The sequence below is a fragment of the Lolium perenne genome, chromosome 1 (genome assembly GCF_019359855.2).
Source record: "Lolium perenne isolate Kyuss_39 chromosome 1, Kyuss_2.0, whole genome shotgun sequence".
NCBI lineage: Eukaryota > Viridiplantae > Streptophyta > Magnoliopsida > Poales > Poaceae > Lolium > Lolium perenne.
In genome coordinates, this window is record NC_067244.2 from 181,573,558 (window position 1) to 181,591,457 (window position 17,900).

Consider the following 17,900-nt stretch of genomic DNA (forward strand, 5'->3'; position numbering starts at 1 on the left):
TATATATATATATATATATATATATATATATATATAATAACTTAGTTTTGATGCAAATAAAAGATCTTTAGTCCTAGTTGGGAATAACAACCGGGACTAAACGTGCTCGCGGCCTGCCGCACCCAACGCAGAACCTTTAGTTCTAGTTTGTATCCTCAGCAGCCGAAACTAAAGGTTACTAGCGAATCAGGACTAGATGTGGCCGCACGTTCTAGATGTTGGAACCGATAGTCCCGAATCAAATTACGGCTGGGACTACCGCTTCTTGCAGCTCCAAACAAAAGACCTGTTTTTTACTAGTAATGATGAAAGAGCCACCATCGATGACTCAAGACAACATCTTCTAGGTTTCATTTGTGCTTATGTTTGTACTATGACACGATGACTATGACAGGCACTATGAACTACTCCTTTTGAATGCGACGATCGTTTTCAGTTTATAATTTTATTTCGTTTAACATAGCTGTTTGGAGACGTATTGGGAGATCACCACTGTAACACGCTCCAAAAACAACATCCACCTCAAACTCTCGACGAGACGCTTTCAACAGACACCGTTTGGGAAAGACTGGAGATGCTCATAGCAACGAGCAATGGAGACGAACTAGGAAATTAAATAGAAAGGGAGTCCGGCGAGATCCACGAAATAAGGGCCGAAATAATCCAGGCACGCTATAGAGGCGGGCGATACTAGGAATCGGGCAGCTCAATTCGGGATTTGCCTGTACCTTGGTGGACAGTCGATAAAACTCGTGATTCGCCTGGCGAGATGGGCTCTCCTAACTAGATTGGCGAAGCGTCGGTGCTCGAATCCCATGCGCACGGACAGCTGGAGGACGTCAAGCTAGTCCAGGTGTGTGACGACAAGCGATGAAGAAAGGATCTGTTGGAAGGTGTGAGCTCGATCGGCTCGTGGCACGTGCGGCTTTCATAGGGGCATGCATCATCACGTGATTTCTCGTGGAGGCATGCATCATGTGTGCTTTCATAGGGGGCAGCAGTTCAACGTTCATGTCAGCAAACTGGTTATTTATTTACAGCTTATTAGGAGACAGCGATCCGATACTTCCGTTGCTACAGATAACCATACTCGTGCGGAAAAGAAAGGACTACAGACTTGCGTGTGCATGTGCGGCTCGGTTAACACTGCGTAGGAAGCTAATAAAAAATGTTATCAGGAGATTGCCCGATCTTATTAATACTAGAGGGCTCCAGAGACAGTTGGAGCGCCTTGATTGGAAGGAATTGGCCAACTTAAGAGATAGTACATGTCTAAGGCTGGCCATAGTGCTAGTATCTTAGGTAGTATCATACATCTTAGGCCCACAAAAATGCTGATGTGGCATCTAATTAATGAGGAGAGACAAGATTAGAGTAACATAGGTGGATACTGTATCATAGCGCACATTACAAGAAAAGCTAATGCTAAATAGATCTTGTACACACATTTTGTATTGGGATTCTACAAAACAATAAATTTAGAAGATTATGATACTACTCTATAATACCACCCACTATAGTGATAGTATCATAGATAAGTATCATATGCATGATACTACAATATGATACTATGCACTATGACCAGCCTAAAATAAAATATGAGCTAACAATTGGGCACGTCCTCCAAAGCGAACCCTAAAAGTTTTTGGGGCGCGTCGATCATTTTTTAGTTTTCAGCCGTGCCCTCCGAAGATTCCTTCCATCCGGTGTGGAGGCCAATACGGTGTCCGGCGTCCCGAGCCTGCCCCCGGTTCACAGGGGATGCTCCGGGTATGCCGGTCATAGCGAGAAGCGAGGCGGGGAGTGGTAGGCCCGACGCGTCATTGGCACATTCAAGTTTAACCTAACCGTCGCCTACCTCGCGACGGAAGTTATTGGCGCGCAGCGACGGTGCAGTTTCCGCAGAGACGCAACGATACGTCTCGCCGCGCCTAGCTCTTCGTGCCGGTGTTAATAAGCGCCACCGCTCCCCCGCCTCCCTCCATCGTATAAAAAGGGATGCTCTCGCATCGTCTCTCACACACAAATCCTAGTGCATCTCTCCCCAACCATAGAAAATGACCAACACGACTATCATTACCAGCTAGATTTTGTAGTTTGGGTTGGAGCTGCGGCTGGAGATGCTCTTTGAACTCCAAGAACACACCTGGATTAATGGATTAATTGATTCACAACTTTTCGCCAAGTCCTTGGGAACTCACAATCTCTTCTATCCAATGATCCATATAAGCAAAACCCCCAAACACTTGGCATACAGGCAAAAGCCCCCAGCATATGGTTATGCCGATGGTGACCCTCAGCATAGGGCCGCTAACATCTGCTCCATCGTCACATATCACGTGGTTGTCGGCATACCTCTGTATGCCGCGGCTCTGAGCAAACCGTTGTCACCGTCGACAAAAATAAATGACATTTTGATAGCATCAGAGACTATGCCAATGGCCGCATATCCAGCACTTGCGAGATACCGGCAGTCGTCACGTGGTTCTCTATGCCGAGGGCATAGCCGTCAGCATATACCTTCCATGGGGACATGCATCAGCACATGCGGCTTCTTGGAACAATGGATCTGTTGGAAGGTGTGAGCTCCATCGGCTCTTGGCGCGTGTGGCTTTCATGGGGATATCCATCATCACGTGCTTTCATAGGAGCAGCCGCTCAGCTCATGTTAGCAATTTTGTTATTTATTTACAATTTTTTTGATACTATTTACAGTTTATGCCTAGTTCTTTTGGCAGCTTAAAAGATAAGCTGCCCTTTCCTAGCTTCTCCCAGAAATTACTATGTTTATTATCCAGGGCTTATGAATTAGTTATCTCATATCTAATTTAAAAGTTTCAAATAATAAGACCAATGGCTTGTAGGAAAAGCCGAGGAAGGAGCATCTTATGTTTTAAGCTGCTAACGAAACTGCCTTAATAGGGGACAATGCATTTCGGTACCCTAATTGCTAGCAGATTATGTCATGGCAGGAAGAAAATACGGAGTACATAATTTGCATGTGCGGCTCGGTTGTGCATGGTACAAAGTTTAGTTATTCCAATTGCTATAAGACTATTAGAGTTATTTATGGGTCGCCATGAATCTTTGAAGTCTTTGTTCACTTTTGTCTTGCAATAATAAATGTGTTATATTTGCACTTAATTACATTGTTTCTATATCATACCACTTTAAGAAATGTAGTATTATATCAGCGATAAGGATAAAATGCAACATGTAGTGTGGTGCATTGAGGATGATAAATCAGGTGATAACGGCGCATGGTTAGCGGAAATGGAGGGCTCTCACGGCAAGGGTTCAAAGAACGGAACTAGGTTTGAAAGCGTAGTGGCGGAGACTAATATAACTAAAGCTGTGTGAGTATCTCCCGGAACAACACCTTACTTATACGGAGAATGCCCGTTGTCACCATGCTATTTCATTATGCTCACCGCAGTTAGCAGCGGTCTCCCTCCTTAAGATCAAATTCCGTATTCGCTATCTTGCCCATTATTCAAGATAGAGAATCCCTAATTAGTAGTAGGCTAGATAATCATGATAAAATTCCATACTGAAAAATGAACACCATATTTTTCAAATTATTTTTTTCAACGATGGAAATTTTATTATTTAAAGAGGTAATAACACTAGGCATACAACAACTTGTCCACTAGGTGCAAATTCATGCAACAAGTTGAAAGTTATGGTGAACCGGTACAGAAACTTGCTATGCATGTGCAAACTCATACAAAGTTGTTCCGAGCCTCACACAGCCTCACACTTAGAATCGTTATTTTTACATAAAAGGCCTAGTATATTTTTTCTATAGCAAATAAGACGTAAAGCTCTTTCCTAAAATCCACAGGGAATACGTCATCCTCGCTGCTAGACAACGAAGTGCGTCGAGCCGGAGCTCCCCTGCCAGGCCCATGTACTAAAGTTGATGACAAAGGCGTGCTCCGCACGAGACCAGCGTTCCGTGCAGGCTACCGCCCGAAGGCTGCCCCTTCGCCGAAAAGCTTAGTGCATGGGCCTCACCGGCGAGCTCCTCCTGCTCGATGCGCCCTCGCGCTGGTGGCGATTCAATTCTCGCCGAGAGGGTGCTCTGGTGGATCCGGGGAGACACGATTATGTCTCATTTTTCACATAAATAATATACATGGGCTTTTTTTTTGTATAAATATCAATGCCAGGTGTCCTGCTCCGAATGACTTTGTATGAGTTTGCACATGAATAGTAAGTTTGTGTACCAGTTTACCACAATTTTCAACTTGTTGTATGAATTTGCACATAGTGAACAAGTTGTTGTATGTCTAGTGCTATTACCTCTTATTTAAAATAGTTTAAGTATTACACCCGATGTCTGCATAACTAGGATGCACATAGCCGCTCCTAGATCCAAAAGTAAAACAAAAAGACAAATTACATATCATTATTGTTCAAAAAATTGGCCGAGATACCGATTATCGTGAATCGGGTGGTAACCTATAAGATTTCGGCATATCAGCTGGTTTATCGCCAGCACTGATTCATGGGGCAGTATTGCCCTGCAAATGCACAAGAAAACTGATCGGATTAAGTGAACTGCCACCGTCTCCAATTTTAACCACGGACATCCAGTGCGCACGGCTGCTCACTTGACCTTCTCTGGCTATGGCCTCAAGTCTGGTATTTCTCCGCTCCCGATTTTCCTTCTCTCTCATTTTAATATCCACCTGCTTCTGTTTGCTGATCAATCAGGTTGTGTTCCGGCTCGAAAGCTGCTCTATGTTTTATCTACCCCTAATTTGGTCGGCTTTTTGTTAGATTATTATGCGTACTGCTCACTTAAGACCACCCCGATTTGATTGGGTTTCGATTGGATTCTACGTCATTATTGCTCAAGCAAGGAAGTACCATCTTCAAGTGTACGGCCTATGGACGCTGGACAATAGTGCCTACTTCGATTGGTAAAGTGAACCAAGACATAGCTTGGTGGCACTAAGCTGCTGATAGCTCTCAGCCCGCTAGCGTTGGAGTCTCCGTACTCGTACTTTTGGTGTTGTACACATAATTATCTCAATCAATTACACATCGCTGTTGGGTTTCTCCCTAGTACGGCTAATCATTTTAGTAAACCAACACATAGTCTGGTGATAGCTCTCATGCCGCCCAAGTTCGAGTGTCCGTACTCGCATACTCGGTGTTATGCACACAATCACCTCTACACATAACGCAACACTGCTAAATGGATAGTTACATTTTGTATGTAAGTCAGGCTAAAGCCACTCCGAAGAAGCCAAATGAATATGTGCAGAAATGTGTCGGAAAATATGTCAACCATGTTGTTTAATCAGTTGCTAGTAGAGTAGTAGTAGCAAGTTTGCTTAGCCACAAATAAGGCATGCACCTGTACGTGCATCTACTAGTAGTAGTAGTTTGCTCTGTGTGAACAGAATCCTTGCAGATCAGCAAGTAGGGTTACACGCGTACAGCACGCGACCGTTGGGAACCCCAAGTGGAAGGTGTGATGCGTACAGCAGTAAGTTTCCCTCAGTAAGAAACCAAGATTTATCAAACCAGTAGGAGCCAAGAAGCACGTTGAAGGTTGATGGTGGCGGAGTGTAGTGCGGCGCAACACCAGGGATTCCGGTGCTGATGTCTACTCACGCTTTTTTTCATGTAGACAGTGTTGGGCCTCCAAGAGCAGAGGTTTGTAGAACAGCAGCAAGTTTTCCCTTAAGTGGATCACCCAAGGTTTATCGAACTCAGGGAGGAAGAGGTCAAAGATATCACTCTCAAGCAACCCTGCAATCACGATACAAGAAGTCTCTTGTGTCCCCAACACACCTAATACACTTGTCAGATGTATAGGTGCACTAGTTCGGCGAAGAGATAGTAAAATGCAAGTGGTATGAATGAATATGAGCAGTAGTAACGCCGCCAGAAAATACTTGCTGGCATGCAGTTGATGGTGGTAATATTGCAGGAAGTACAGATGCAGTAGAACAGTAAATAAGCGATGATTGCAGTATTTGGAAACAAGGCCTAGGGATCATACTTTCACTAGTGGACACTCTCAACATTGATCACATAATAAAACCACTCTACACTCTCTTGTTGGATGATGAACACCATTAATTGTGTAGGGCTACAAGAGCACCTCAATGCCGGAGTTAACAAGCTCCACAACATTCGATGTTCATATTTAAATAACCTTAGAGTGCATGATAGATCATTGCAATTATACCAAGTACTAACATAGCATGCACACTGTCACCATCACACTATGAAAGGAGGAATAGATCACATCAATAATATCAAGTAATAGTTAACTTCATAATCTACAAGAGATCACAATCATAAACTACGCCAAGTACTACATGATGCACACACTGTCACCATTACATCATGAAGGAGGAATAGAGTACTTTAATAACATCACTAGAGTAGCACATAGATGAATAGTGATACAAAGCTCATCATATGAATCTCAATCATGTAAGGCAACTCATGAGATCATTGTATTGAAGTACATGGGAGAGAGATTAACCACATAGCTACCGGTACAGCCCTTAGCCTCGAGGGAGAACTACTCCCTTCTCATGGGAGACAGCAGCGGTGATGAAGATGGCGGTGGTGTCGTTGGAGATGCCTTCCGGGGGCACTTCCCGTCCCGACGGTGTGCCGGAACAGAGACTCCTGTCCCCCAGATCTTGGCTTCGCGATGGCGGCGGCTCTGGAAGGTTTCTCGTACCGTGGCTTTTTCGTACCGAAGATTTAGGTCAGGGGGCTTCTTATAGGCGAAGAGGCGGAGTCGGAAGGCTGACGGGGCCACCACACAGTAGGGGGGCGCGCCTGGCTCCTTGGCCGCGCCGCCCACACGTGTGGGCCCCATGTGGCCCTCCTCTGGTCCCTCTCGGGTGTTCTGGAAGCTTCGTGGAATTATAAGATGCTGGGCGTTGATTTTTTCCAATTCCGAGAATATTTCCTTACTAGGATTTCTGAAACCAAAAACAGAAAACAAAGAATCGGCACTTCGGCATCTCGTCAATAGGTTAGTTCCGGAAAACGCATAAAATCATCATAAAGTGTGAACAAAACATGTAGGTATTGTCATAAAACAAGCATGGAACATCAGAAATTATAGATACGTTGGAGACGTATCAGCATCCCCAAGCTTAGTTCCTACTCGTCCTCGAGTAGTTAAACGATAATAAAGATAATTTCTGAAGTGACATGCTACCAACATAATCTTAATCATACTATTGTAAAGCATATGAGATGAATGCAGTGATGACGCGTAAAGCACACGCCCGTTGGGAACCCCAAGAGGAAGGTGTGATGCGTACAGCGGAAAGCTTTTCCCTCAGTAAGAAACCAAGGTTATCGAACCAGTAGGAGTCAAGAAGCACGTTGAATGTTAATGGCGGCGAAGTGTAGTGCGGCGCAACACCAGGGATTCCGGCGCCAACGTTGAACCTGCACAACACAACCAAAGTACTTTGCCCCAACTTAACAGTGAGGTTGTCAATCTCACCGGCTTGCTGTAACAAAGGATTAGATGTATAGTGTGGATGATGATGTTTGCAGAAAACAGTAGAACGAGTATTGCAGTAGATTGTATTCGATGTAAAAGAATGGACCGGGGTCCACAGTTCACTAGTGGTGTCTCTCCCATAAGATAAATAGCATGTTGGGTGAACAAATTACAGTTGGGCAATTGACAAATAAAGATGGCATGACAATGCACATACATGTTATGATGAGTAGTGTGAGATTCAATTGGGCATTACGACAAAGTACATAGACCGTTATCCAGCATGCATCTATGCCTAAAAACTCCACCTTCAGGTTATCATCCGAACCCCCTCCAGTATTAAGTTGCAAACAACAGACAATTGCATTAAGTATGGTGCGTAATGTAATCAATAAATACATCGTTAGACATAGCATTGATGTTTTATCCCTAGTGGCAACAGCACATCCACAACCTTAGAACTTTCTGTCACTGTCCCAGATTTAATGGAGGCATGAACCCACTATCGAGCATAAATACTCCCTCTTGGAGTTACAAGTAACGACTTGGCCAGAGCCTCTACTAATAACGGAGAGCATGCAAGATCATAAACAACACATAGATGATAGATTGATAATCAACATAACATAGCATTCATTATTCATCGGATCCCAACAAACGCAACATGTAGCATTACAAATAGATGATCTTAATCATGTTAGGCAGCTCACAAGATCCAACAATGATAGCACAATTAGGAGAAGACGACCATCTAGCTACTGCTATGGACCCATAGTCCAGGGGTGAACTACTCACACATCACTCCGGAGGCGACCATGGCGGTGAAGAGTCCTCCGGGAGATGATTCTCCTCTCCGGCAGGGTGCCGGAAGCGATCTCCTGAATCCCCCGAGATGGGATTGGCGGCGGCGGCGTCTCTGGAAGGTTTTCCGTATCGTGGCTCTCGGTACTGGAGTTATTATCGACGAAGGCTTAATTAGGCGGAAGGGTAGGTTTAGGGGCGACGCGAGGGGCCCACACAACAGGGCCGCGCGGCCAGGGGGTGGGCCGCGCCGCCCTGGCGTGTCGCCGCCTCGTCGCCCCACTTCGTTTCCCTTTCGGTGTTCTGGAAGCTTCGTGGAAAAATAAGATCCTGGGCGTTGATTTCGTCCAATTCCGAGAATATTTCCTTACTAGGATTTCTGAAACCAAAAACAGCAGAAAACAGCAACTGGCTCTTCGGCATCTTGTTAATAGGTTAGTGCTGGAAAATGCATAAATATGACATAAAGTATGTATAAAACATGTAGGTATTGTCATAAAACAAGCATGGAACATAAGAACTTATAGATACGTTTGAGACGTATCAAGCATCCCCAAGCTTAGTTCCTACTCATCCCGAGTAGGTAAACGATAACTAAGATAATTTCTGAAGTGACATGCTATCATAATCTTGATCAATACTATTGTAAGCACATGTAATGAATGCAGCGATTCGAAGCAATGGTAAAGACAATGAGTAAACAACTGAACTATATAGCAAAGACTTTTCATGAATAGTACTTTCAAGACAAGCATCAATAAGTCTTGCATAAGAGTTAACTCATAAAGCAATAAATTCATAGTAAAGGCATTGAAGTAACACAAAGGAAGATTAAGTTTCAGCGGTTGCTTTCAACTTGTAACATGTATATCTCATGGATAGTTGTCAACATAAAGTAATATGATGAATGCAAATATGCAAGTATGTAAGAATCAATGCACAGTTAACACAAGTGTTTGCTTCTTGAGATGGAAGGAAATGGGTAAACTGACTCAACATAAAAGTAGAAGAATGGCCCTTCGCAGAGGGAAGCATCGATTGCTATATTTGTGCTAGAGCTTTTATTTTGAAAACAAGAAACAATTTTGTCAACGGTAGTAATAAAGCAAATGTATTATGTAAATTATATCCTACAAGTTGCAAGCCTCATGCATAGATTACCAATAGTGCCTGCACCTTGTCTTAATTAGCTCAGATTTACATGGATTATCATCGCATAACATATGTTTTAACCAAGTATCACAAAGGGGTACCTCTATGTCGCCTGTACAAAGGTCTAAGGAGAAAGCTCGCATTGGATTTCTCGCTTTTGATTATTCTCAACTTAGACATCCATACCGGGACAACATAGACAACAGATAATGGACTCCTCTTTAATGCATAAGCATTCAACAACAAATAATATTCTCATAAGAGATTGAGGATTGTTGTCCAAAACTGAAACTTCCACCATGGATCATGGCTTTAGTTAGCGGCCCAATGTTCTTCTCTAACAATATGCATGCTCAAACCATTCAACTCATGGTAAACCGCCCTTACTTCAGACAAGACGAACATGCATAGCAACTCACATGATATTCAACAAAGGGTAGCTGATGGCGTCCCCAGGAACATGGTTATCGCACAACAAGCAACTTAGTAAGAAATAAGATACATAAGTACATATTCAATACCACAATAGTTTTTAGGCTATTTGTCCCATGAGCTATATATTGCAAAGACAAAGGATAGAAATTTAAAGGTAGCACTCAAGCAATTTACTTTGGAATGGCGGAGAAATACCATGTAGTAGGTAGGTATGGTGGACACAAGTGGCATAGTTTTTGGCTCAAGGATTTGGATGCACGAGAAGTAATCCCTCTCAATACAAGGCTTAGGCAAGCAAGGTTATTTGAAGCAAACACAAGTATGAACCGGTACAGCAAAACTCACATAAAAACATATTGTAAGCATTATAAGACTCTACACTGTCTTTCTTGTTGTTCAAACCCTTACTAGAAAGTATCTAGACCTTAGAGAGACCAATCATGCAAACCAAATTTAGCAAGCTCTATGTATTTCTTCACTAATAGGTGCAAAGTATATGATGCAAGAGCTTAAACATGATCCTTATGAGCACAACAATTGCCAAGTATCAAATTATTCAAGACATTTTACCAATTACCACATGTAGCATTTCCCGTTTCCAACCATATAACAATTAACGAAGCAGTTTAACCTTCGCCATGAACATTATGAGTAAAGCCTAAGGACATATTCATCCATATGCAACAGCGGAGCGTGTCTCTCTCCCACACAATGAATGCTAGGATCCAACTTTATTCAAACAAAACAAAAACAAAAACAAACAGACGCTCCAAGTAAAGCACATAAGATGTGACAGAATAAAAATATAGTTTCACTAGAGGAACCTGATAATGTTGTCGATGAAGAAGGGGATGCCTTGGGCATCCCCAAGCTTAGATGCTTGAGTCTTCTTGAAATATGCAGGGCTGAACCACCGGGGCATCCCCAAGCTTAGAGCTTTCACTCTCCTTGATCATATTGTATCATCCTCCTCTCTTGATCCTTGAAAACTTCCTCCACACCAAACTCAAAACAACTCATTAGAGGGTTAGTGCATAATCAAAATTCACATGTTCAGAGGTGACATAATCATTTTTAACACTTCTGGACATTGCACAAAGCTACTGAAAGTTAATGGAATAAAGAAATCCATCAAGCATAGCAAAACAGGCAATGTGAAATAAAATGCAGAATCTATCAAAACAGAACAATCCGTAAAGACGAATTTTTTAGGTGCATCAGACGTGCTCAAATGAAAATGCTCAAATTGAATGAAAGTTGCGTACATATCTGAGAATTAAGCACGTAAATTTGCAGATTTTTCTGAGTTACCTACAGAGAACCCTGCCCAAATTCGTGACAGCAAGAAATCTGTTTCTGCGCAGTAATCCAAATCTAGTATGAACCTTACTATCAAAGACTTTACTTGGCACAACAATGCAATAAAATAAAGATAGGGATAGGTTGCTACAGTAGTAACAACTTCCAAGACTCAAATATAAAACAAAAATTGCTGTAGTAAAATAAAAACATGGGTTATCTCCCAAGAAGTGCTTTCTTTATAGCCATTAAGATGGGCTCAGTAATTTTAATGATGCACTCCCAAGAAATAACAGTTCAAGCAAAGAGAGCATCAAAAAGAAAGTATGAAACAAATTTAAGTCTAACCCACTTTCTATGAAAAGGAATCTTGTAAATAAACAAATTCATGAAGAACAAAGTGACAAGCATAGGAAGAAAAAACACGAGTAACTTCAAGATTCTCAACATAAAGAGGGGAAACTTAATATTATTAAGATGCATATAACCATGTTTCCCTCTCTCATAATAAATTTCAGTAGTATCATGAGCAAACTCAACAATATAACTATCACATAAAGCATTCTTATCGTGAGTCTCATGCATAAAATAATTACTACTCCTAACATAAGCATAGTCATTCTTATTAATTGTAGTGGGAGCAAATTCAACAAAGTAGCTATCATTATTATTCTCATCAAGTGTAGGAGGCATATTGTAATCATCATATATAGGAGGTAAAGTATCATCAAAGTAAATTTTCTCCTCCATGCTTGGGGGACTAAAAATATCATGCTCATCAAAACCAGCTTCCCCAAGCTTAGAATTTTCCGTAGCATTAGCAACAATGGTGTTCAAAGCATTCATACTAATAACATTGCCATTAGCACGCATATAAAGTTCCATAGGTTTTTTAATTTTCTCTTCAAACACCTCATGTCCTAACTCAAGAAAAATACTATAAAGATCTCTAATATTTTTGTTGTTTTCCATTAAGCCTAACTAGTGAAATAAAAATATGCATGGAATTAAGTAAAGTAAAACAAGTAACTAATTTTTTGTGTGTTTTTGATAGAGAGAACAAACAAATCAGTAAATAAAATAAAGTAAAGCAAGACAAAAACAAAGTAAAGAGATTGGAAGTGGAGACTCCCCTTGCAGCGTGTCTTGATCTCCCCGGCAACGGCGCTGGAAAAACAGTCTTGATGACGCGTAAAGCACACGCCCGTTGGGAACCCCAAGAGGAAGATGTGATGCGTACAGCGGAAAGCTTTTCCCTCAGTAAGAAACCAAGGTTATCGAACCAGTAGGAGTCAAGAAGCACGTTAAAGGTTGATGGCGGCGAAGTGTAGTGCGGCGCAACACCAGGGATTCCGGCGCCAACGTTGAACCTGCACAACACAACCAAAGTACTTTGCCCCAACTTAACAGCGAGGTTGTCAATCTCACCGGCTTGCTGTAACAAAGGATTAGATGTATAGTGTGGATGATGATGTTTGCAGAAAACAGTAGAACGAGTAATTCAGTAGATTGTATTCGATGTAAAAGAATGGACCGGGGTCCACAGTTCACTAGTGGTGTCTCTCCCATAAGATAAATAGCATGTTGGGTGAACAAATTACAGTTGGGCAATTGACAAATAAAGATGGCATGACAATGCACATACATGTTATGATGAGTAGTGTGAGATTCAATTGGGCATTACGACAAAGTACATAGACCGCTATCCAGCATGCATCTATGCCTAAAAAGTCCACCTTCAGGTTATCATCCGAACCCCCTCTAGTATTAAGTTGCAAACAACAGACAATTGCATTAAGTATGGTGCGTAATGTAATCAACAAATACATCCTTAGACATAGCATTGATGTTTTATCCCTAGTGGCAACAGCACATCCACAACCTTAGAACCTTTTGTCACTGTCCCAAATTTAATGGAGGCATGAACCCACTATCGAGCATAAATACTCCCTCTTGGAGTTACAAGTAACGACTTGGCCAGAGCCTCTACTAACAACGGAGAGCATGCAAGATCATAAACAACACATAGATGATAGATTGATAATCAACATAACATAGCATTCATTATTCATCGGATCCCAACAAACGCAACATGTAGCATTACAAATAGATGATCTTGATCATGTTAGGCAGCTCACAAGATCCAACAATGATAGCACAATTAGGAGAAGACGACCATCTAGCTACTGCTATGGACCCATAGTCCAGGGGTGAACTACTCACACATCACTCCGGAGGCGACCATGGCGGTGAAGAGTCCTCCGGGAGATGATTCCCCTCTCCGGCAGGGTGCCGGAGGCGATCTCCTAAATCCCCCGAGATGGGATTGGCGGCGGCGGCGTCTCTGGAAGGTTTTCCGTATCGTGGCTCTCAGTGCTGGAGTTATTATCGACGAAGGCTTAAGTAAGCGGAAGGGTAGGTTTAGGGGCGACGCGAGGGGCCCACACAACAGGGCCGCGCAACCAGGGGGTGGGCCGCGCCGCCCTGGCGTGTCGCCGCCTCGTCGCCCCACTTCGTTTCCCTTTCGGTGTTCTGGAAGCTTTGTGGAAAAATAAGATCTTGGGCGTTGATTTCGTCCAATTCCGAGAATATTTCCTTACTAGGATTTCTGAAACCAAAAACAGCAGAAAACAGCAACTGGCTCTTCGGCATCTTGTTAATAGGTTAGTGCTGGAAAATGCATAAATATGACATAAAGTATGTATAAAACATGTAGGTATTGTCATAAAACAAGCATGGAACATAAGAAATTATAGATACGTTTGAGACGTATCATGCAGCAATTCAAAGCAATGGTAAAGACAATGATTAAACAACTGAATCATATAGCAAAGACTTTTCATGAATAGTACTTTCAAGACAAGCATCAATAAGTCTTGCATAAGAGTTAACTCATAAAGCAATAAATTCAAAGTAAAGGCATTGGAGCAACACAAAGGAAGATTTAAGTTTCAGCGGTTGCTTTCAACGTCAACATGCATATCTCATGGATAATTGTCAACATAAAGCAATATAACAAGTGCAATAAGCAAGTATGTAAGAATCAATGCACAGTTAACACAAGTGTTTGCTTCTAGGACAGAAGGAAATAGGTAAACTGACTCAACATGAAAGTAGAAGAATGTCCCTTCGCAGAGGGAAGCATTGATTGCTATATTTGTGCTAGAGCTTTTGTTTTGAAAACAAGAAACAATTTTGTCAACGGTAGTAATAAAGCATATGTATTATGTAAATTATATCCTACAAGTTGCAAGCCTCATGCATAGATTACCAATAGTGCCCGCACCTTGTCCTAATTAGCTCGGATTGACATGGATTATCATCGCAATACATATGTTTTAACCAAGTATCACAAAGGGGTACCTCTATGCCGCCTGTACAAAGGTCTAAGGAGAAAGCTCGCATTGGATTTCTCGCTTTTGATTATTCTCACTTAGACATCCATACCGGGACAACATAGACAACAGATAATGGACTCCTCTTTAATGCATAAGCATTCAACAACAAATAATATTCTCATAAGAGATTGAGGATTGTTGTCCAAAACTGAAACTTCCACCATGGATCATGGGTTTAGTTAGCGGCCCAATGTTCTTCTCTAACAATATGCATGCTCTAACCATTCAACTCATGATAAATCTCCCTTACTTCAGACAAGACGAACATGCATAGCAACTCACATGATATTCAACAAAGTGTTGATGGCGTCCCCGGGAACATGGTTATCGCACAACAAGCAACTTAATAAGAAATAAGATACATAAGTACATATTAAATACCACAATAGTTTTTAGGCTATTTTTCCCATGAGCTATATATTGCAAAGACAAGGAATGGAGTTTTAAAGGTAGCACTCAAGCAATTTACTTTGGAATGGCAGAGAAATACCATGTAGTAGGTAGGCATGGTGGACACAAATGGCATAGTTTTTGGCTCAAGGATTTTGGATGCATGAGAAGTAATCCCTCTCAATACAAGGCTTAGGATAGCAAGGTTGTTTGAAGCAAACACAAGTATGAACTAGTACAGCAAAACTTACATAAGAACATATTGCAAGCATTATAAGACTCTATATTGTCTTCCTTGTTGTTCAAACACTTTTACCAGAAAATATCTAGACCTTAGAGAGACCAATCATGCAAACCAAATTTTAGCAGGCTTCTATGTATTTCTTCACTAATAGGTGCGAAGTATATGATGCAAGAGCTTAAACATGATCTATATGAGCGCAACAGTTGCCAAGTATCAAGTTATTCAAGACATCATACAAATTACCACATGTAGCATTTTCTGTTTCCAACCATATAACAATTAACGAAGCAGTTTCAACCTTCGCCATGAACATTAAAAGCTAAGAACACATGTGTTCATATGAACCAGCGGAGCGTGTATCTCTCCCACATAAGCATGAATTTATTCAAAGAATTAAAATAACAAAATGAAAATTAAAGCACATAGACGCTCCAAGTAAAGTACATAAGATGTGACCGAATAAAAATATAGTTTCAAGAGAAGAAACCTGATAAATTGTTGATGAAGAAGGGGATGCCTTGGGCATCCCCAAGCTTAGACGCTTGAGTCTTCTTGAAATATGCAGGGATGAACCACGGGGGCATCCCCAAGCTTAGACTTTTCACTCTTCTTAATCATATATCATCCTCCTCTCTTGACCCTTGAAAACTTCCTCCACACCAAACTCAAAACAAACTCATTATAGGGTTAGTGCATAATAAAAATTCACATGTTCAGAGGTGACACAATCATTCTGAACACTTCTGGACATTGCACAAAGCTACTGGAAGTCAATGAAACAAAGAAATCCATCCAACATAGCAAAACCGGCAATACGAAATAAAAGGCAGAATCTGTCAAAACAGAACAGTCCGTAAAGATGAATTTTTTAGAGGCACCAGACTTGCTCAGATGAAAATTCTCAAATTGAATGAAAGTTGCGTACATATCTGAGGATCACAGACAAAAATTGGCAGATTTTTCTGAGTTACCTACAGAGAACCCTGCCCAAATTCGTGACAGACAGAAATCTGTTTCTGCGCAGTAATCCAAATCTAGTATCAACCTTGCTATCAAAGACTTTACTTGGCACAACAATGCAATAAAATAAAGATAAGGAGAGGTTTCTACAGTAGTATCAACTTCCAAGACTCAAATATAAAACAAAAGTGCTGTAGTAAAACAAAAACATGGGTTATCTCCCATGAAGTGCTTTCTTTATAGCCATTAAGATGGGCTCAGTAATTTAAATGATGCACTCGCAATGAAATAGCGTTGAAGCAAAAGAGAGCATCAAAAAGCAAATTCAAAACACATTTAAGTCTAACCCACTTCCTATGAAAAGGAATCTTGTAAATAAACAAGTTATGTAGGCATAATGCAACGAGCATAGAAAGATAAAACAAGTGTAACTTCAAAAATTTCAGCGTATAGAGAGGTGTTTTAGTAACATGAAAATTTCTACAACCATATTTTCCTCTCTCATAAAGATTTTCAGTAGCATCATGAGCAAACTCAACAATATAACTATCAAATGAAACATTCTTATCATGAGTCTCATGCATAAAATTACTACTCTCCACATAAGCATAATCATTCTTATTAATTGTAGTGGGAGCAAATTCAACAAAGTAGCTATCATTATTATTCTCATCAAGTGTAGGAGGCATAGTATAATCATAATAAAATTTACTCTCCATAGTAGGCGGCACCAAAAGACCACTATCATTATAATCATCATAAATGGGAGGCAAAGTATCATCAAAGTAAATTTTCTCCTCAATGCTTGGGGGACTAAAAATATCATGCTCATCAAAACCAGCTTCCCCAAGCTTAGAATTTTCCATATCATTGGCAACAATGGTGTTCAAAGTATTCATACTAATAACATTGCCATTAGCATGCAAATAAGGTTCCATAGGTTTTTTAATTTTCGCATCAAACAATCCATGTCTTAACTCAGGAAATAGCTTCAAAAGCTCACTGTTACTTTCCATTATGCCTAACTAGTGAAATAAAAACAAGAAACAAAAAGATGCAATTGTAGGATCTAAAGGAAATAGCTTCGAGCACTTACAAAGGTCCCAGAAAATAACTTAGTTACCTGGGACCAGAGTGTGAGTGTCTTTTACCTTTCCTCCCCGGCAACGGCGCCAGAAAATAGCTTGATGTCTACTCACGCTTCTTTTCCTGTAGACAGTGTTGGGCCTCCAAGAGCAGAGGTTTGTAGAACAGCAGCAAGTTTTCCGTTAAGTGGATCACCCAAGGTTTATCGAACTCAGGGAGGAAGAGGTTAAAGATATCCCTCTCAAGCAACCCTGCAATCACGATACAAGAAGTCTCTTGTGTCCCCAACACACCTAATACACTTGTCAGATGTATAGGTGCACTAGTTCGGCGAAGAGATAGTAAAATGCAAGTGGTATGAATGAATATGAGCAGTAGTAATGCCGCCAGAAAATACTTGCTGGCATGCAGTTGATGGTGGTAATATTGCAGGAAGTACAGATGCAGTAGAACAGTAAATAAGCGATGATTGCAGTATTTGGAAACAAGGCCTAGGGATCATACTTTCACTAGTGGACACTCTCAACATTGATCACATAATAAAACCACTCTACACTCTCTTGTTGGATGATGAACACCATTAATTGTGTAGGGCTACAAGAGCACCTCAATGCCGGAGTTAACAAGCTCCACAACA